The sequence below is a fragment of the Hippoglossus stenolepis genome, chromosome 14 (genome assembly GCF_022539355.2).
Source record: "Hippoglossus stenolepis isolate QCI-W04-F060 chromosome 14, HSTE1.2, whole genome shotgun sequence".
NCBI lineage: Eukaryota > Metazoa > Chordata > Actinopteri > Pleuronectiformes > Pleuronectidae > Hippoglossus > Hippoglossus stenolepis.
The window spans coordinates 11,976,306-11,998,933 of record NC_061496.1 but is presented as its reverse complement, the minus strand read 5'-3'; positions in this window follow the sequence as shown (position 1 = coordinate 11,998,933).

Here is a 22,628-nt window from a genome sequence, read left to right as displayed (position 1 = left end):
GCACGTGTTGTCGCCATCTGTCCTGCAGAAGTCTTGGAAATGAGTTTGTTTGTTCACGTGCTACAGTGAAACCGGTCATTACCTTCCTCTCATCTCCCCCTGTATCTCAAGGCAGCAGACAAAATTGATGACAAAAAGAGGACATACTTTGGTTTTCCACTCTCCTGAAGGCGACAGCCTCATTAAGGTTCAGAAGTTACAGGAAATAGAGGTGTTAAAATAGGACGTTGATGATGGTCGGTCACACGTGAGACTAAATGCGTCTCTGTCTGCGGCTGGAGTGACGAGTGGAGTCAATAAAAGAAAAATGGGCCTTGAAGTGTCTTTGGTGGTTTCAGACCAAGCACAACACTTTAGCCCATCAGAGCACCGGTGAGTGTGTTGGTCTTATAATGAAATATGGTCATGTTGCGTTCTTAGCACATTGCTATCTGAGACAGTGGAAAGTGAAAGGGTAGATTCTCATTGTGTTTCCACTTGTGTGTGACGTGACTCAGTTTCCTCTGCAGTGCCGCATTCTCTCTTACTACCAGATTACAACATTACTTCCTGAAATTCCCCTTCTATCAGCAATTAAACAAGATGCAAGCACATCTGGCTTTTGAAAGGAAAAGGAGACAACACTCTGAAATGTAAGTAAATAAGTGAGTAAGTAAAGAGTCATAAAGTCAAAAACAGAGTTACACCATACACATATGAAGACAATTACACACACACACACAAAAAAAGAATAATATAGAGTCCTTAGACAGACAGATCTGATGCACATAAATCACTCCTGCTTAGAATCATTGTAGATGTAGGTAGAGCATTCTACAACTTTGGTGCTAATGTCTCAAAAGCCCTAACACAAAAGTTAGGGATGGCACTGCTGAGGTGGCACTTGGCACTGAGGAGCTAGACTTATGATGAAATAGTTGGCAAAACAGCAACATGAATCGTGCTAATCGACGAGTCTCAGCCCTAAATTAAGTATTATTAAAATAATCAGACTAATAAATGGTCCCAGCTTGACCTATAGTCATATAAAGCTACTGAGGTTATCTCAACATTTGAAGGCCCCAAAACTTGAGCAACCTTTATGACCTGGCAACTGGCAACACTGGTAACTGGCGACACGACTCCTCCGTGTCCTCCTTTCAGTCCCTGCTTTTCAACCTTGGGAGGATTATGTGAAAGCTTGATGGGTCGATCTCACAAGCAATTGATGTCTGCCGCTCACGTGGCCTGTGCTCCGAGACAGAAAACACAATAGAAAAGTTGTTTGGCCATTTTCTGTGCTTTTGTGGTTTCTTCTATTGACTATGCAGAGAGAAAGCATTGCTGAGTCAAAAACATATTTCATGTGTTGAGGAAAGTGGCAGCTCTTTTGGAAAAGTTTGGAAGGCACCAGATGACACATGATATTTGACTGATAAAGTTGCATATAAGTGGAAGTTTTTCATTTTCATTTTCTACATGATGTTATGTTGCACTGTTTTCCAACAAGCATCCTTTTTATTTTAACTGCTCAAGTTGGTAAATTGGATTTCTGCTTTGATTTTTGTCACGTTTTTGCAGTTATCACAAAGTGCACATAAGCTTGAGTAGCAAGAAGAAATACACAGACATTTTTATAACTTTGAACATTTCTATTGATGATAGATTGAAAAATAAGTCTGCACAAGAGGAAAATACAATAGTATTGTTCTGTATTACAAAAATGTGATAAATGAACATATTGAGTACCTGCAGTTCTTTTCTTTCTCAGCCATCTCGTTGGCCTCGTGTTAACAGTAACCACCAAATCCACACCAATTAATCTGAGGCTATAGCTGGGGCTTCATCTAATTGGCCTGAGGGTTGTGGTGCACAGACCATGCATCCAGGGCTCCATCTGATAATATCTAAAATGTTCCATACCTTGTTTCTGAATGTTTCTGGTGAGATTATGTTGAGGTTGTAGTGCTGAGGCTGTGGAGGTAAGGTATTTATTAAAAGTCTTATTGCTTCTGATTATCATTTAAGAAAATCTAATTAGTTTCTAGAGCAACAAAAAAGTAAATACACACAGACTGAAGATGGAGATCACACAGATGAATTAATAGTCATCATACAGAAAGTTTTCATTGTAGTTTCTAATAATTACCTCTGACAATATGATTTCACCCCTGTCCCTTTTTCTGTTGGTTGGTTGGTTTGTTTGGTTGTTTCAAGTAATAAAACGTTCATGACATGAAGCACACAACCAAGACAACTCTTTAATGGCTTGAGGATGTGTCTCTGTCTGTCCTTGGGCGGCCCAGCCAAAGTCTAAACTTAAACATCTGTGGACAGACCTGAGGAAGACAGTTCACAGAGTCTTCTCTTTCAATCTGACAAAGCAGAGACAAACTGCCATGAAGAATGGGGATAAACTGGTTAAATCCAACGCTGTGCAAAGCTCATAGAGACTTACCCAAGACGACAGGAAGATATAATTGCTGCCAAATGGGCTTCAACAAAGGATTGAACTGATTGAACTAAAAAAAACATGTTTTCAATTAAATCAACAAGACAATAAAAATTCAGAGTGTGAGAGAGATAGAGGGACAGAGAGAGGTCAAGTATTTTCAATTTTAATAATTTACGCATGCCCTTGTCTCGCTCTTTTGGTGCTCAATCAAATTATCCCTTTAAACCTGAATACAGCTGCACATCTCACTGATTGCCATTGTTCCTCTGTGTCTCTCAGCCCTAAACCGGAGCCAGGTGGGAGGACTCTTACATAAAATGTTACCAATTTCATTTCACTTTTTATTGACTTTCTGTCAGTGTCACTTTACTTTTCTCTGCAGTGAAATATACATTGGCTGAATGAAAATAGTTCAACCTTTAAACAAAAATGTAACATCTTTTTAGTACGCCACTGTCGCAGCATCAGTGTGTATGAAGTTAAGTTCTATCAGAAGTGAGTGAAGGGAACTGTTGGAAGCCGCTCATTTCCACTTGGTCATTAGTTGGTCTCATCCCTTCACAGCGTGTGCAGTAGACATTTTAATCTCTACTGCACAAAAATCGACAGCTGAAGACGGAGGAATAAAGCTGAAAGATATAATTAGTTTATTGTACAGTAAATGTCAAACCTGAAATAAAAATTGTAAGAGAGTAAATAAATGGGTGACACCAGTTAAGTGACTCACTAAGTATTGCGTTGTATTAGTTATTGACATTATTCTGGGGTAGTTCTTCCATTTTAGCAATGTTAATGTAAAAAAGTATGGTTTTGCTAAATAATGTAATACATACTACACAAAGACACAAGACACTTGTATCTTACTAGGGTAAGATAACTCTTTTTTTAAAACTCTTTTTAACTCCTATGATAGACGGAGAAATGTTCTCCTATATCTTAAATTCTTATATATGTGATTTCTCATAGACTGTATATAAAGATGAACGACACCGCTGCTCACTGAAACCGAAGAGTCTCGATTTCCCCCTGGTGGTTGACTGCAGTATAGATAAGACATCCCTCCTCCATGTTTGTGGATTGGACATGGGCCAAACAAAAAAGTTGCAGTACATGTGAAATGAATACTTCTCAAAATGGTTTCCGTAGTCATTATCACACGGATGTATGTTCAAGTGTGAATTTTGCCAGTAAGTCTGGTTTTAAATGAGTCTGTTTTGAAGTTTTGAAAAGGAGGTGATTGACAGTATGATGATTGACAGCTGAGACTGACCGAGGATTGGTCAAGCTCGTGTATTGGTGGGACTTACTGTGCAGACTTTGGCTCCAAATGTGTGAGATGGCAGTGAACAAATCTGGGATATTTTAGCTTCATTTTTGGATAGTGGGAGGAAGTGGAGATGCGTCATCTATCTTTATTTACAGTCTTTGGTTTTTCTCCTAGTTATGACTAGGGAGGACAGATAAAGTAGGTCAGTGTGGTATCTTTTTTGAAATTTATTATTCACTTTCAATAGTGTTTGACCTAAAAACATAATTCTTACAGTCTCCTGTTATTTACAGTTATACAGTTAAGAACAAGAACATTCAGCACCATTGTGAGTATAACACCTTAAGACCAAAAACCTTTACCAACATTTCATGCTTGGATCAGGTTGAGAAACCAAACTGAGCTTGCTATTTATTTTATTTTATTCTATTTGCAGGGGGTGCCTGCCTGTTTTCACACATGGCTCAGACTGTTCCCTGGCTGCTGCTGTTCTGCCCAATTTGGTCCCATTTATTGCACATGATCAGTGTTTATTCAGACGGCGTTGGTCTAAAATCCTGGCGTCAATAAGCAGTGACGGGGGGGCCAGATTGCGTTTGAGCCTCAGGATCAATATTCTCTGGAATACAGCATAAACCCCAGAGGAGGTGAGGCAGCCCTGGCTCTCAACACAAATAATGAGAAAGTGACTTACAGGTTTTATTAGTTTTCATCATTTTTATGAGTTTAGCGTGACCTCTGATTGAGTGACAGAAACCTAGGTCCTCTATTTCATTAAGTCGACTCTGCTTAATAGGACTGTGGTGTATGATGAAGTGAATCTTTGCTTTTCTCTCCGTTGGCTCATCTATTGAGCTCTCTCTCTCTCTCTCTCTCTCTCTCTCTCTCTCTCTCTCTCTCTCTCTCTCTCTCTCTCTCTCTCTCTCCAACGAATAGGGAACCAGAAGTGTGTAACTGATCTCCTGAGCCGTCTTTTATTTCAGGCTGCTGCATTTGAAATGATCAGATGCTTTGGTACTTCTATAACAATTTGTGCTTAGTTGATCCTTTTTGCCAGCCTGACGCGTTAGCATCACATGGAGCTCCTACAGGCCCTTTGGCAATAGACAAAGAACAAATACAGGGACTGCTGTCGCTTGAGGTGTTTTGGTTTAGCGCACATGCATGGAACCCAACAGTCCCCGTTATGTAAGTGCACTCGGTAAGTTGGTTACGTTCACGCAAACACATTATTCATGCTCTACAAAGTCCTATACGCAGCCTCATTACTGCGGACTGGTCTTGCATAACAGACTCTAATTCTGTCCAAAAGTTGTAACAGAGCTCATTAGTTGTGCAGCTCTTTGTCTGTTTGATGGATGTTTCCCTCACTGTGATGTGAATGAATGGACCTATCTTTACACACAGGATTCCATATAATAAAATAATGGTTCTCTTTTGTCACTTAGAAAGAAAATAACTGTAGCTCTGTTCTTCTTTACAGCCCCTGCACTTGGGCCTAAAATACCAACAGTGGGGGAAAATGTTTTAATTGGATTACAATAGTTGTCATGGTAACTGCAATTAACTACACTATAGCCATGTAATGCTCTGCAATATGTTGAGTTTCTCTACTCTTCTCATTCACCAATTAATCCTACAATCAAGTGATCAATTTAAGTATTTACACCATAATAACTGATTTAAAAAAGACTGACTGATATTGTATAGCATTTATAAATATCAAATATTTTGCATAAACTGTGAAATTATTATTTACCTTTACTGTGACCACAGTATGTTCTGAGCAAGACAACAGTAAAAAGAACTTGTCATTTTTCTCCATGGGACAAACTATTTAATAAAGACACTGCGTCTGATTGACATATCTTTGGAATTTCTTCCTGATGCGTCTGCTATAAACCAGTTTTTGTTTGGTTTTAGCTTCTAATAAGTAGGACTTTCAATGCTTTTATTTGCCACTAATGACAATAAACTAAATATATTTTCTAAATTGATTTAGATTTTGGTCCAAGTGTTGAATGTGACCCACTACAAGAGACGTTGTCTTTTTCAAAGACAAAACAATCAATCAACAAAATGACTGGCAGATTAATAAGTAATGCATTTGGTTGGTTGCAGTAACTTCTAAACCCACTGCAGTGCTCCAGACTAACATTTTACATTAGCTACTCTGGTATGCCTCCTAAGGTGCACCAGGATATTATTTAGGAACGCCCACAATATTTCACTGCTCCTTTTGACACTGCAGAAATCAATTTTAAGTGTCACCGTTTTTTGGCTGTTTCATTGCACCTGAGCCACAGAAATAGGGTAAGCTGTTCTTTGCTGAAGGCACATGTTAATCTTTTTATATCTTGTCGGCTCAAAAGCTACAAAGAACCAGCTTGGCCAAACTGTATGTGTATTTATATATAAGTACAAAGAGAGCAATGGTAATCTGGGGTCAAATTCCTCATGTGTACATATACTTGGCCAATAAAGCTAATTCTAATGATTTTGGCCATTTAAGTTTGACAATGTGAATTTCAAACATCTACCACGTACGTGATGTAATAAAAACACCTGCATCCACACTGCAACTTTATTTCTGGAGATGCACGAATCAAACCAACCATTTAAAATATGAGATATTTAATTAAAGCATAAACTTGACTTGACAAAAGCTATAAAGCCCATAAAGTCAGACAGGACATTAGTAGATATGCACATCCCCACTGTTTACAGGTATATTGGGTATTTTTAATCATTTCAATGACTTTTCATTTCTTAGCCGAGGTAACACTGACTCTGGACCCAAATTCTGTTGCTCAACTAAATTCAGCCTCAAGTTAAAATCACCTGGGGAACTAAACAAGCACCTCATCACAGAGATAACAAATACCTGCTGTGTGCTTGACTCAGGTCTTTCATCTCCACCATGTGCAGGAGCTGTAACCTGCATATGGCTGGGCCTGTTCTTCTCTATGTCGAGACAAGGAGCAGCCGGCTCTGATACTGGCTCGCCTCCTAAATGAGACCATTGTATCCCCTATATCAATGCTGCCTCACAACATCTTCATGTTACACAGCCCTATCATGAACTATGATCTGGGAAATTACATCTATATCCCCATAAGGATCTGGCTGAACCTGAGCACACAGCAGGCTTTGTGCTCACGTTACTCAAGACTGCATCTCTGTAAGGGCTCAGGGACACAGCTTTAGGATTAGAACAAGCTAATGGATGTGTGTGTGTGTGTGTGTGTGTGTGTGTCCTGCAAAACTGCATAAATCTGTTTGCACCATCATGGTATTACACTTTACCCTCTACAGGCTCTCATTGTCGTACCATGTTTGATGCGTTTGAGACATTGAAACATCATTTAAATCACAACTGGCATTTTTTTCACTCAACAATTTTCCCACCAAAAACTTAATAATATATATAATAATAATAATAATTGTCATTGTTGAGAAGCACACATGAACACCTGGTGAACATCTGTGCTTTTCCTGTTGAGACGCAACATTCCCTTCAAGAGCAAGCACCTTTTGATTGGGACATGGACAAACTTTCTTTCAAAGAGGAAGAATCCTTGAGAAGCAGGCTGAGGGTGGGCGGCCGTCTGCCTCCATCAGTTTGGACTTTCAGTGGAAAAGGTCCATCATTTACTTTGTTTGTTTGATGCGCTCTAGAGTTTATGAGACAGGTATATATAATGTATAAACAAGGCAAAAAACATTTTGTGTGCACGCAGTTCACCTTAATAACTACATAATTATTACCTCGCCGACGAGGTTATGATTTTGTTTTGTTTGTCTTACCGCTAAACTCGAAGGAAGGTAAAAGTATGGGTCTACTGTGGTTTCTCCCACATTCTTAACAATCAAGAAAATACATTTTTCAACATTTTCCTTGATTTGTCAGAAAATGATTCTTGGCTCTTAGTGAAATTTCTTTTCAGGGAATGATATTTATGGTTATGTGCTATTTGGCAGATCTACTGAATTAATATGTGGTGAGGGAAGTGCTGGCCCTTGGTGGAGGTTTACGCTCCACTGAGTGCCAGTCTACTTCCAAATGTGTGTTCGTTTGAAACCAAAGTTGATCTTCTTGCTGCTGAGTCCTTGGACAATAGAGATCAGAATTCTCTATTAAAAGTTTTTTTTTTAATTCAAATTATTCATATAGAAAAGTTTGTTAAAGTTGGAGCTTCCCATGATTCATCATTGTAAAGCTCAACGCTCTCATAATAAAAATGTTTCGTGTAATGAGCAACTCTCAGTACTGCTCACTAACCTGGATCATTGAAACATTGACAACACAGTGAAGCAGGAGCACTCAGTGAACCTTTGTTTACAGAATAAATATTGGCAAGAAAAGATACGTTTTAAACTCAACTAACCATCAATCTCATATTGACAAAAAGAGCATGATGCCACACATGGTTCATTCACCTGCAAAGTCGCTGTGTTCAAGGTCTGACGTGGTTTCAATCACTGTCACTCACCTCCACGCTTTCGTTTATTCATTCAAATACTCAAGGTGCCTTAAAAGGCTGTTTTGAGGGTGCATTTGACACAATGATTATATATGATTATATATTGTTATGTTTTCTATCCATCAAGTCATTTGGCCAGGCAGCTTCTACTTTAGCACATGTTGTTTGATTAATAAACCGGTTTAGAGTGTGTCCTGTAACACTCACCATGTACTAGTGGGCAGAACAGTTGGTTACACGTCAGAGGGCCTCATGGGGTTTAACTGTATGAAGTGATGAGATAGCAAATCAGAGTTTAATTGGATTATAGTTTCAAAAACATGGAAAAATACATTTATGGAAATAAGCAATTAAAAAGAGGATATAAAAATACAAAGGTGATAATTGCTGTGGTTAAGGTTGCAGCCTACAGAGTTATCATGGCTTTAAAGTTACTATGTTATAAATAACACTCTTAAAGGTAGTGTAACTAAAAGTGATATGATTTGTTGAAACTTTCAATAGCTGAACTTTTGGTTATCTGTGTGCAGCAGTAACAAAGTGTACAATATGGACATATCATCACCTTTTATGTTAATATGGTGATTTATTTTTCTATTCAACAAATAGTCGCTTATAAACACATTCAGCAGTTACAGAGCAACGTTATCATTCATTTCAAGTCCAACATTCATTCTCCTTTAGCTCGGGTTTTTGACATCCATCAACTTCTCATGGAAATATTTGGCTCTGCTTTGTTCACCAGGTTATCAGTGACAATTTATGGGCTACTTGATCTTACTATGGAGATATGATGATATAATGCAATTGAAACCTTTGTCGACATTATCTACCTTCTACCTTGTCCTAAGATCACATTTCTGAATGTGTTTGTGTCTATGTTTTGCATCATGTGTACCAAATTGTACCTTATCCCTGGGAGACAACACACGCAAACTAACACACATACACACACACACACACACACACTTGCCCAACCCTAACGATAACCAAACATGTTTTCACCTTAGAATTTACAGATAAGTCCCCATAATGTGACTGTGTAAACAATTTAATTTAACACACACACACACACACACACACACACACGACTTCATGTCAACACCTAGAACATCTAACACAACATTAATGCTGTTAAAGGTAATTTATGGACTGTGTCACCACAATGCTGTTGTGCTCTGTGTGCTGTTGTAACACCGTGCCGCTGAGTGTCGATGTGTGCAAGAAGGTCCAATTACCTTCTTGCCTGGTTCAGAGAAATAAGATTAGGTGTCGTGCAGCTACATTTAGCCCCTATACTTAAAAATACACCTACACACACCAAACAAACAAGAAAACCAAGCAGTGGCCGAAACGGTCTGAGGGCATTTGGACAAAGTTATTGCCAAAACGTTAGAATGATTTGTGCTCATCTCCTGAATTACACTCTTTAGAGGATAGGCTTTCCTCGAGGCTTGGAGCCTTGTCAGGGTGAGATAAAGGAGGATATAGAAAAGCACCCAACTTGAGATTGACACTTGAAATGGACTTTGCTATGTGACTTTATTGCTTTCAGGATGAAGCAGAAACCTGGTAATAGGAATGTGTGTGGGGGATGAGACAGAGTTTGAATGTAATCTAGAAAATCTTTTCGAGTGCAAAGTGTTATTTTCTCAGTGACAAACGCAACAAAGGACAGAAGATCGTAGGGCAATTTTTGTAAATTGCTTTTTAAAAACTTAAATTTAGAAAGTGTGTCAGTGTGAAGACACAACTTATAACAAAGACAGTTACACGTGTGGACATGTTGGTTTTGAATCAACGTGAAATTGAAGAGTAGCACAGCCTTTTGAAATGTAAGCCCAGTGAATGTCAGGAGTGGAGTTTGTCATTTTCAAGCCTGTACATGTAGAATATGTATTTTGTACTTGACACACTATAGATATGAATGAATATTTGATAACAGCTCCTCGCTCATCTGCAAGGTGTTAGCAGTCTTTTGTTTCAAACATGAAAGGTGATCTGCTTCACTCTCCTGTGCTGAAACATTATCTTGTCACACGGTGTAACAGACACTCATCAGCCGAGCCACCAGTTCACACTGAGGAACAATCGTATATCACACAGAGACGAGCGTGAACAGTTGGTTTCGTGTTTGTTTCATTGCTCACCTGTTAATTTCTATCTTTTATTCACTCTTGAATAATGTGCTTGAAAACTATCTCCACGAAAGTTAAAATTGATTAAAACTGGAACAAGCACCAAGCTTAATCAGTTGAGTGTGGTTGGATTTAGAAACAAGCAGCAGCTGCTACGGCACCATTATATTGTGTGTTGTAGGAAAACATTGATACACTCGAGTGGCGTGTATTAGTGAGTCAGTATCAATTCTCAAAAACACTCAGTTTTCTAAGAAGAGTTAATATTTTTAAGATTTGGGGTGGACAGTGGTTCATATTGTTATGTGTTAGGGTCATGGTTGGCAGTGTTGTCCTCTGTCTTCTATAATGTAATATATTGAATCGTAATCCATGTGTTATGATGAATCATGATTATCATGATTCAAAGCCCTAATTAACTCTCAGCAGGTAAAACATAAATATTAGAGGTAGGAGAGTGAGAGATTCATATATTTAACACAAATACAAACAGTTGTGTTCAGTCAAAAAGGTGAGTAAGACCATAGTCGTGAATAGCTACCTCATAAAACTTCAGAGAACAAATGGAGAAATCATGCGACTGCTGCACTGTGGTAAACTTAAAGTAATACAAATATCTTCTGACATTTTGTTTCAGGCCAAGTGATAATATTCATTTATAACAAAGAGGAGATGGCCAAATTAGGGTGAGTACGGTTTGTCTGCCATACAGTCACATCCTATAGGTTTTTATGTAAAAGAAAAAATCAACAATGTAACCATTGATGCTGTTCTCAAAATCATATTTCTATCTGACCTGAACTCTGTGGAAACTAGATGATGGAACTCTGTTGTAGTGACAGAAAACTTAAAACTCTGCATATTCTGTAGAACTGAACACTATGTTAAATTCCCTCGCTTCAGGTTGTGACCACTGGGAGGTGATAGTGATCAATGGTGGCATGCACACTTGTATAGCTCTATATAGCCTAGATATGCTTCTGAATATGTACAGTACATAGAGGGAAGCCTTCTACAGCTACTGCATTAAGCAAAGTGACAGCTAATGCAAATTCTTTTGGAGAGCCTGAAGCCTCCTGTTGCTGGAGTCACTCACCCTGATATTTACTGATCGAGGAAACTTGGCTTCAACTACCAGGCTAATAGCAGGGTGAGATAACCAGGACAGATTGGTGGGTGTGGGTGTGGGTGTGGGGTTGGTGTGTGTGTGTGTGTGTTTGTCCTCTCTCGACCTGTATTTGCTAATACCATAACTTATCTTTATACAACTACTTGTTCCTCTTCCTGTAACTCAGTAGTTGTTAAGCTTTTGTAAAACCATTGCAGCCTGTTTTAAAAAACCCACATGCCAAATACAAAGGCCTACTTTTATTGCAGATATACAGACGATGTTTAACTTTTTAACACAGGGTTTCAACAATATGCAAACAACTTCATGTGTTGTTACTTTAAGTGTCCACTATCTCTTCTAACTATACAGTCTGTTTTGTCTCTAGAGCTCTTATTTGACAGCTCTGTCACATTTAACAAATATTCTTTGCAGCTGAGAAGTGTCAGTGTGGGGCAGTGTAGAATTGTATTTATTTTTTTGGGCTAGCTCAGGGTTGGATTTCTTTAGACTGTTTTGAGGGCAGAGATGTATCTTCTTTTATCACCTCACAGTGGCTCTTTCTGACTTCTGTGCAGCAGAAAATCTTGAGATGTTGCCACTGATCATTTCTGTAGCTGCATCCTTACTGAATATTTCTATCATTATCTATCGTGATTTGATCATTTCTTGCTCAATTCATCAACACTCAACGTCAACACTTTTTTAATACTGGATATCTAGAGGATACTGTGACTGTTAATTTCAGCTTTAAGACCCTAAGAACCTAAACTAACCTGTGCTTCTAATAACTGCTTGTCCCATATTGCCAATCAGAAGCTGTGTGAAGCAGTCAAAATCGTGGTTAATGTGTCCTCTCTCGTATATTGCAAGTCTCAAGGACACCATAGCAGGTAACAACAGAAACAAAAGCAACCATCCAGCAAACACCTAATTCCTAACAGGGTCATTCATGATGAAAGGGGCATTAGAAGTGCCCGGCTTTCACTCGGCAGATAAGGTGGGCATTTATCGACAACAACAACAGCAGCTAAATTCAATTGTTATTACATAACCACAAACAATAAGAGCAGCGCCCCAGAGATGTTTTGTTATTTGGGCTGTGAAGTTACCAACGAATGGCCACAAACCGCAAAAGATATTTTTCATGGTGAAGAAGCCCTAACGAGGTTCATACTTAGCATGCCTGTTCTCTGAAGGCCTCAGCTTCTGAGCGGCCATAATCCAGAGCCAGCTCGTATCACTCAGGAGCAGATGCTGCAGGTCGAGAGTCAGTGGCCGGCCCCAGCACCTCTGCCTCATTCATCCTGTCTGTCGACTCTCAGAGCTAAATATATAACGTCTCTTCTATCAAGAGGAAGCTGAGCCTTCTTCAGATCTTTGCTTATATGATGTGCTTGACTTAAAGAAGTATTACCTCATGCCCGTGATATTCTTCAATTTGTACATTAGATAAATCGTGCAAGTCTGTTACATGGAAAGTGCAGAAAGATAAGTGAATCTTGTTTGTCTTTGTTTTGCATCACTGTCAATGAAACATAAGAAATAAAATCCTGAATCAAAGCTAATTATTACAATTAAACTTGAGCTGTGACAAGTAAAGACATCCGGCAGGTGTCCTAGCAACCGCTGCTACAGAGCGCCGGTCATCGTATTTAAAGTTTATTAATGTTGAATGTATTAGGTGACCAAATTAAACCAAATTTGCTCTGCATTTCCTTGGGTCCTTAACAACATTTCATAAACCACTATTCCTTTAATCAATGCTGATTTCTTTAAACAAAGACTGCAGCCACCACCTACCATCAACCAAGACATGATTATTGTAACCATGACACTGAAGGTCAAATATACAAATATTTAAATACGTATTTCAACCAAAATCATTATCTTTCCCCAACCATAGCCAGAATGTAAGAGCACAAAACCCTGACATGTGTAATGTTGGAAGTTATGAAATAAAGATGTGTTGTGTTATTAATTATATATATATACATAAATAAAACTTAAAATAAATAATAAAACCACAGCACCACAACCCTGCTTAATTTGAACCAACACAGAAGTGTCTGGTGGCTTTACAGCAATGAGTTTGGAGGTCGGACAGGATCGCATGTTCTACCTTTCTCTGAAGCCGGAGTCAGGTGGACTGTTTATGTCTTGTGGAGTTTCTCACTACACCCCCCTCCAAAAAAACGAGATATTAACCGAACCATGGCTCACAAACCGAGGACCGATCCGTGGATTCGGAGTATTGTTACAGTCCTAGTAAGTGTTTTCCCCCATTGTCCTCAGGCCTTAAAGAAAAGGCTCTGAAGGATAAAAAAAAAAAAAGTCCCACTCTGACTGGGCCACCTGTTTGTGTCACAAATTAAAACCCAGACAGAATAATTAATGCTTTTTTGGACTGGCCTTAGCTTCTAGGTTTATTGCCAAGGTGATGGGGAGATGGAGGTGTTGGCATGTTGCTACCTCATCCTTCCTCATCCTTCCCTCTTTGTCTAGCCCTCCTTCACGTGCTAATGATGTAGCATGATGTTAACCTGGGTGTGATGATGCATATGTAACACTATATAACACTTCTCACTGCAGCGAGGAGCGGTCTGTCAGGAGGAGGTGTGTTGAGAGATGATAACATGGACACCCTGTGTTTGTGGGTGTTCCCATTTGTGTGTGTGTGAAATCTACTTGTTAGTTTATTGTGTGTGTGTGTGTGTGTGTGTGGACTGGAACAGTTATTGCCCACTTCAAATATTTATGAGGTTGTTCCCTCATATTTATATTCCTGAGGCTGAGAGCACCGCAGCAATTTCTCATCAGCTCGGTTCCAAGGTGAGAGGGAGAGGAGGAACAGAGAGAGAAGAGGAATAAACTAGAGCGTTAAGAGAATTAAAACACACATATGAAGGCAGAGAGAGACGGACTCAAAAGAAATACTCAGCATTTTTGAATTACCATAACATCCAGAATGACTGAATATTCGAATCTAAACATTTAAATCTGAAAAGCTTTAAGGGTGTTTCTAAGAAACTTCAATATTTCTGAAAACATACTCAACTGTATGATGACTTTGCAGTGTTTCTGTTATATATAACCAAAACAAAGAGAAATGTAGATTACACTTTCTAAATTGGGTAGAAGAAAAAGGCCGGAGGTTCGATCCCTGGTCCCTCCAGTCTGCATTCTGTCCTTGGGCAAGATACTGAACCCCAAATTGCCCCTGACAGCTGTGTACAGTGTATGAATGGTGTGTGTTGCTGTGATGAAAGCAACTTATACTCTAAAGGGCTTTGAGTGGTTAGGACTGGAAAAGTACGATACAGTTTTTAATATCCCACTGATATTCACACCATCCCTTGGAGAACTACGCGTGTGGCGCAGGTACAACAGACCCATTTATAGTCGCACTGGCCATCGGGCATACCGGGATAAGTCTGGGTGGGCGGCCAACGGAAGGAAACTGAAACATTGGAGTTCTAGGTTGGTTTACACGTTGGATTTTCTGGCCTGTAACTTCAGTGTTTTTGTTCAATGCCCCTTCCCTCCGCATCACAAGCTGTTTTCAGGACAGGTGAACACAATGGAATAAGTCAAAGATGAAAAGCCAGTTTGAAAGAGCTTAAAGGACAGGGAAGGTTTCAACCATACCTTTAAAAACCCTGCAGTCACCATTTACAGTGACTGTAGAAATAATTGCAGTCAGTTCTAATTATTCTTTTTTTTAGATTCTTTGAATATTACATTTCTGTCTGGCAGAAGTGCTACTTATTTTGTCAAGGGGGGAAAAAAGGGAAGTGTGTCCTGGACTGCTTTCTCAGTTTGGCGTTCGGCTGTGTTTTTCTCAGGAATGCTTGGCTGTGGTGTTAGTTACATCATAAAACAAGAAACCCACTGTGAGGGATTTAACACTGTGATGGCCCAGTTCTTATCCTTTGGGAAAATGCATTAAAAGTTGGAGATTAATCAATCAACAGAGCATCTGCACTCTAATCTGCACAGGAAACCTGCACCCAGGACCGCCTCCATTAACACACAAACCACTGGAAACTAATGGGTGGTTACACACACACACACACACACACATGCACGTTGTATTCACATGCACTTAAGTAATGATTATTAACAGCTTTTGGCATTAACCTAAATCCCTGAGACAGCATCTGAATGAGACTCAGGTCGTTTCATCGTTTTATCACATTGAAGGATTAAGAAAACCCAGATAACAAGGTGGATTTCTGATGGAGAAACCTGATAATTTGGAAAATGAGCTCAACCAGTAGCTTCTTGTACTGAATCAAAATAATTCAACCAAAACTCCAACAGTAAGTGAATAAAACTGCACTCATTATATTGTTATTACCTGAAGCTTTAAACCATTTCATCTCAGCAACTAAAAAGTAGAAAATAATGTAAACAAATGCAACTATTTCCTGTCATGTGTCAACTGAAAATAATGTTTATCTGAATTACAACAACAGTAACAACTAGAATAGCACTCAGTAGAGCGCATACCTCCAAGGCCCAACTGTCCACTTATGAAACCATTTCTAAATTCACTAGATCTGGACTTAAATTTTTATTTGGATTTGCACCAAATGCACACATTCATAAATATCAGTTCCCTAAACATGGATGATTCTTGTCCATCAAGAAAAACTTCCAAAAATGCAATGTTAAAGAAATGGAGTGTCCTGGATTCACCCCCTGATTTGGAGCCACACCAAAGTTTGATAAGTTGTTCCCTGACACATACTCCCACCAAGTTTTGTGGTAACAGACAGAGACAAACAAAAGAAAAGCAGATGAGAACATAAACCTTCTCAGTAGAGGTAAAATTCAGATCAAGTTCTAACCACCCCCTGACCATGTCTGCTGGTTAATGCTGATATTCATCCCCAGAGCGAGTGTGAAGGGCACATTTTCTTTCTCATGTTTCAGAGCTGTAAACCTCTGAGAACCACATTATATAGTTTCTCCCTCCAGATTTCAATGGAGATTTTTTTTGCATCTTCCAGGAACCACAAACCTGCTGAAACCACTCACAGTTTCTTTTCTGGAAAACAAGCTTTCCCTGATCCTGCTGTGAGAGCCAGCGGTCAGGGCCTCGTGGCTTCAGACTTGGCCCTTTGTGGATAATATAACTGATTCAAGATGCTTCCCCATGTCAGCTCAACACTACAGCTAATGTGGACACATGGGAGATGGATGTCATTATTGATTGCAGCATCATCCAGGGGAACGGAAACAAGTAGAAACTAGGTTGGGACGGCATCCATCTTCACTACAGAGCCAGAAGAGACTCGCTCCTCAGCTACGAACCAAGAAGACAAATGGACAGAGGAACGAGGGGGGAGCTACAAAAGGCCACAGACAACCCCTCTGGATATTGTGTATATAGGTCAGAAAAAGAAATTCAATTCAATTGTATTTGTATTGCGCCTAATCACGATAAACATTATCTCAAGGCACTTTATATAGGGTTAGGGTTCATTAACTGGAAGAAACCTTCAGCAGGACCAGAGTCACTGTGGCCATCTGCCTCAACCGGTGGGGGTGAGCGGAGAAAATGGGGAGGAGAGACAAAACAATTCATATAATAGTAATAATACTATTATAACTGTTGTTGAGAGAGAGAGAGAGAGAGAGAGAATAAATGTGGAAGCAGAGAGCCAGAAAGAAGGGGAGAAGTGCATGATGGGGGTTACCACTGCAGTCTAGACCTATAGCAGCATAACTAAGGGATGGTTCAGGACTCACCTGATCCAGCCCTAACTTTAGGCTTTATCAAAAAGGAACGTTTTAAGTTTAACCTTAAATGTAGAGACGGTGTCTGCCTCCCGAACCCAGAGTGGGAGCTGGTTCCACAGGAGAGGAGCCTGGTAGCTGAAGGCTCTACCTCCCATTCTACTCCTACAGACTCTAGGAACCACAAGAGAGCCTGTGTTTTGGGAGTGAAGTGATCTATTGGGACAATGCGGTTCTATGAGCCCTTTGATACATGAAGGGGCTTGATTGTTAAGGGCTTTGTATGTGAGGAGCAGGATCTTGAACTCTATTCAGAATTTTACAGTGAGCCAATGCAGAGAAGCTAAGAGAATGCACCCAGATTTAGCAGATTCCTCTAATTGTTTTCACAAACACAGATGAGACCGGCTTGTTAGAAAGCAAGGTCCTCTGTGTGGCTTCCGCAAAGTCCTTTGAAAGTCAGAGAGGAGCCTCTCAGTGGGAGGAAATGATGCTGCACTCTATTGTTCAAGGACAAGGGGGGTTCGGCTCTCCGCTGTAGTTGGTTGGACATATTTCTGTAAGCGTTCTGCAGGGACCACATTACCATGTCTAATTATTGTCTCAGCTGTCCATTGTTAGCAAGCTAATGAATCTGTATGTACACAAAGCTCAATTATGCAGGACACACAATGAAAAATGAAGGGGGGGGGGGGTCCGGGTAACCTCCAGCTAGTCATAATGAGTCTGCTCAAATCAGTGATGATAAGTAGAAACGAGGCCCTATATGATCAGTCAGAATGGGGCCCTAAAAGCAACACTTTCCCGCCGATATGTGGAAAGGTCATGTAACCGACCTTGAAAGACATTACAGAGAATCTGCTCAACTTTTCATGCAGTAATGAGGCTCAACACACAAAGCATAAAAAAAGTGACACGTTCACATAAACAAACAAGATGCAAAACTGTGCCCTGCTTGTGACCTTGCCTGTTTGTCTCCGACTGCAAGCTGTAACACGACACCAGAGTAGTTTATATGATAAAAAATGCAAGAGGTAATTACTGTGGAAATTTGATCCACATTCAGGGACAACAGCAGCAACAAGAGGAAGAGCACAGCCTGTACTTCTGTTTCTTCCTGTCAATCTGTCTTCAGCCAGAAAAATCACAACATCAGCAGGATTCTTGGGCTGCACTCGTCATGAGGAAGCACGAAACTTCAGCGGACCTTGATAATGTATCACCAGATGATCCCTGATGCATGGATTAGAGACTGATGTGTTTTAGGAGAATGATAAATTTTCCAAGCTGTTGCATCACACAAGACTGCACGGTTATTGTATAAAACTCTTGCCTAAATCAACCTCCTGACAGTGTTATCACCACTCCCTTGTCTCGGAATACAAAATGACTCCCCAGTGGAGACATTTCAAGGATTTTGCCTCCTTGGCAGAGCTGCAACTATTGTCTGCCAAGTCAAAACATCTGGGTTATAAAAATACACTTTCTTGATGTCACCGTAGTCTTGTTTGGACCTCATGACTCTCTTCAAACAGGGTTATTTGGAGTCACAGCCACGGTTCAAAATGAACATCCATCAGTTGCCAAATGTGAAAGACGGCAGGTTCCTACTCTGCCTCTGATTGGCTCTCTGCGTCTGACATTTTTAGTCCAAACCTGTCCGACCATGGCACAACATTCCTGCCGTGAACAGGTTGCGCAAAGTTCATTTGTTTAACAGATTGTAAAGTTGTCGGACTTTTCTTTTTTATAAAATATAAAATCATATCAAATATTAGAAGCTACAGAGTCAGTGGGTAGAGCCCAATCGATATGGATTTGATTTGGCAGAAGAGGATACTGATATTAGGCAGTAAATCAATATTGATACATATATCTAAAAAAAAAAAGACTAATTATTCTGAAGAAGTCGCTGTCAGACCTTTATAACACAAATGTAATAGAGGCTTGATATTTTACAGTTTAACTAAACTATATTCTAAATAACTATAAATAAATAAAACACAAATTTAACCAAATATATAGAACTTCTAAGTAAATGTAAAAATGTATGTATTGTTTTTTTCCCATAAAGTAAGTTTTCATATCTGGTGCAAACATGCAGATACCTTTATGTCGGTGAAAGGCCCTTATCGCCCGGTTTTATCAGTCGGGCTTTGCTTGAGGGCATCATGACCTATAATCACTCAGACTGTTTCATCCACTTTCTCCAGGAGATGTTCTGTATATTTTTACCCAGACATGTGCCAGTTCAAATCACTATCACTAAGAGAGCTTGTGTCTGGGGCGTCAAGGTGGCATTAAAGAGATGATCCTGTCTTGTTTGTTGACAGTCTGCATCCTCAGCCAGTTCTCTCTCTCTTCCTCCTCTCTCTCTCTCTCTCTCTCTCTCTCTCTGCTCTTGTCGCGCAGAAAAGTACCATAAAACAAGCTTAACGTCCAGCGGGAGGTAGAGGTGAGCTAACTATATCACAAGGTGCAGCTCGGGCTACATTTAAATGCATCCCTGAATGGGCCTGTGACGCTTCCTGGCTGCGTCCTGCTGCACGCAATGTCCCTGTGACTCAGCTCTCATGTATACTGCATGATGTGGCGATGAAAGAAAGACCCAGTAACTTCTCAAGGAGAAACAAATGCTCAAAACAAAGACCTTTTTTTTCCTGTTATAGGACATGTGAGAGAGCTGTGTTCTGTGTTACCTTTGTAGAGAATTAATGCATCTCAAAAGGTGTTAATGAAAGTCACCAGAAAATCAATTAGTGCAAAACACGGTCGCAAAATAAGGTACAACAATAAATGATTAGATTAAGTTTATTTGCAAGGCACCATGGTTAGCAGTCTTTTCACAGGAAGAAGGTTTGAATCCCAGTTTGACTTGTGTCTTTCTATGTGGAGTTTGCATGTTCTACCCTTGGGCTTTGTCTGGCTTCCTCCCACAGTAGGAGTTAGATTGATTTGAAACTTAACCTTGACCATAGGTGTGAATGTGAATGGTTATTTTTCTCTATATGTCGATCCTGCGATACACTGGCGATCTGTCCAGGGTGTACCTCGCCTCTCGGCCAATGTCAACTGTGATTGGCTCCAGTCCCCCCAGTGACCCATAAAGGATAAGCAGTAAAGATAATGAATGGATGGACGGATGGAAGAAACCAAGTAACATTTGATAGACATCCCTGGTTTAACTGTGGCTTTGGAGCTTTGCTGCACATTTAAAGTAAAAAAAAAAAAAGAGTAAAAAGCAGCAAAAACGCTGCAATGAAAACACCCTCAGCTTTGAAGAAGTCTGTACATTTATTACACTTCACAACAAACTAGTAATAACAGAGTAAATAACAGTGTGTAGAAGCCATGAATAAATCATTCTCACGTCTATGTCAAGTCTCATTTTGAAGTGACAAATACATGTGTAAATAATATGAATAATGGCTCTATTTCCTTTCCTCTGCTTCAGGCCTCAGATATTGTTTTTGCCAGTGTTTCCATCATTACAACTGATGGTGACAACCAAGAAGGAGCAAGTGTGTGACCACAGAGAAACAGATTTCAAACATTAATTACTCACAGACACTCCTTTCTCAGAAACCATTGCTGATTTAAAACTGACCTGAAACCTCAAAGCAACATCGGAACTTTGAATAAAGTTACGTAAAAGAAGACTTTGATATCTAATACCTACATTAATCATAAGCATGTGTACAACCAGCCGGGAGTCTTCATGTGACACTGAAATATGGGTTTACATCATTTAAGGAACTGAAAACATTAAGAATTAATTCAACACAGAAAATAATGTTTCAGTGGAGGTTTTTCCACATACTGTATTTCAAACTCACAGCTGTGACCTCTTGGGACGTTCTGTTATTGACAGTGAATAATATCACTGATTTATGACTAACTCTCCTGAGAATGTCTGCAGTTCTTAGAACATTTCTGAAAAATAAGACACACTGAAAATCTATCCTGTGTGTGTGTATAGTAGAACCTATAGTGGAACCTAAAACCAGATCAATGACTTCCACAAATGCTCAAATACACCAAATAAATGATAGAAATAAATAAATTGGTAAATAAAAAGCCTGTTTGATCATTTAAGCATTGTTGCACTCTGGTCTTTATGCAACGTGAAAGTTATCTTAGCACTAACATGCTCCCTGTCCCCGTTTCTTTTCACACGTGAACGCCAGACCGTGTCAGGAAAATTGGGTAAATCTCTTGAATCTTGTCTTCCAAGTTTTTGTCCACATCTTCTTCGTGTATAGCACTTCTTTTTCATCCTGAGACATTTAGGCTATAACCAAACTTTACCTCAGCCTTCATAATTATCAATCAATCAATCAAATTGTTTTTGTATAGCCAATATTCACACATCAGAATTAGTCTCATAGGGCTTAATAAGGTGCAACATCCTCTGTCCTTAACCCTCAACAAGAGTAAGGAAAAACTACCAAAAGAAACCATTTTGCAATAGATGCTGCGTGTAACTGAACACATCAACAAAATGGCAATATTTACAACACTGATTAGAAGAAATGGATTTTAACATAATGGAAAGCTGTGTCAATGTTTAAAGTAGTAAATGTCTGATAGAGATAAAATTATGAATCAGCTGCTTTAGGTAAAACAAGGGTATTGTCTGCTACGCAGTCATCATTGTGCGCAATGTCCATAATATTTCAAATACCCATTAATGCAAAAATGCACTTCATCCTCACCTCACCTGTACATCCAGAATGACATGATTCCTATTTAGTGGACAACAAGAAGATGTTTGCATCGACACTTAGTCTGTGTAGTGTGGTAATCTTATTTACAGTTTTGTAAGCGAGGCAGAGGCTTAATACCTGCTGTGAGGTAGTCTGGACAAATTGCTGTGTGTTTCAGAGGGATTAACATAATTTACCTTTATTCACACTGGAATGTTTGGAGCAAAAACTACTTCTGCTTCACACTGTGTGAAGTTGTGGTTAAATCAGTGAAGCAAAGTTTTCTGTTTTTAGAGAAAAGGAGGCTGCAGACGTGATGTTGTCTCAATGCTTTCATCTCTCAGCAAAAACCACCGAAGCTCTTTAACAAATAATTATCTCACTGCTGCTAAATGTGATCCTCACTTAGTCTGATGATGTACTGTAGTTCTCTTAATCATGAGTACTTAGCCCTAAGTTCCGCTGCGTAAAAGCACCTGCAAAATACTTCAAATAAAAATGTAATTAATTATTTAATTGGCTTTCAGATCAGCCATGCCAAATGGCTCCACTACAAGCAAGAAGTTGCAGCGTTTAGAGATTCAAATTTTTTTATTGCGTCAAATTGGGCAAGAAACTTTTTCCTTGCAAACCAGATAACGACAGTGTACAGCCCAAGGAAAAAGAACATATTTAATTATGACTTCTTTCTGTTGAGTGTACTGCAAATTAGTTTTTTCACAATATATACAATTCTTTTGTCCAAA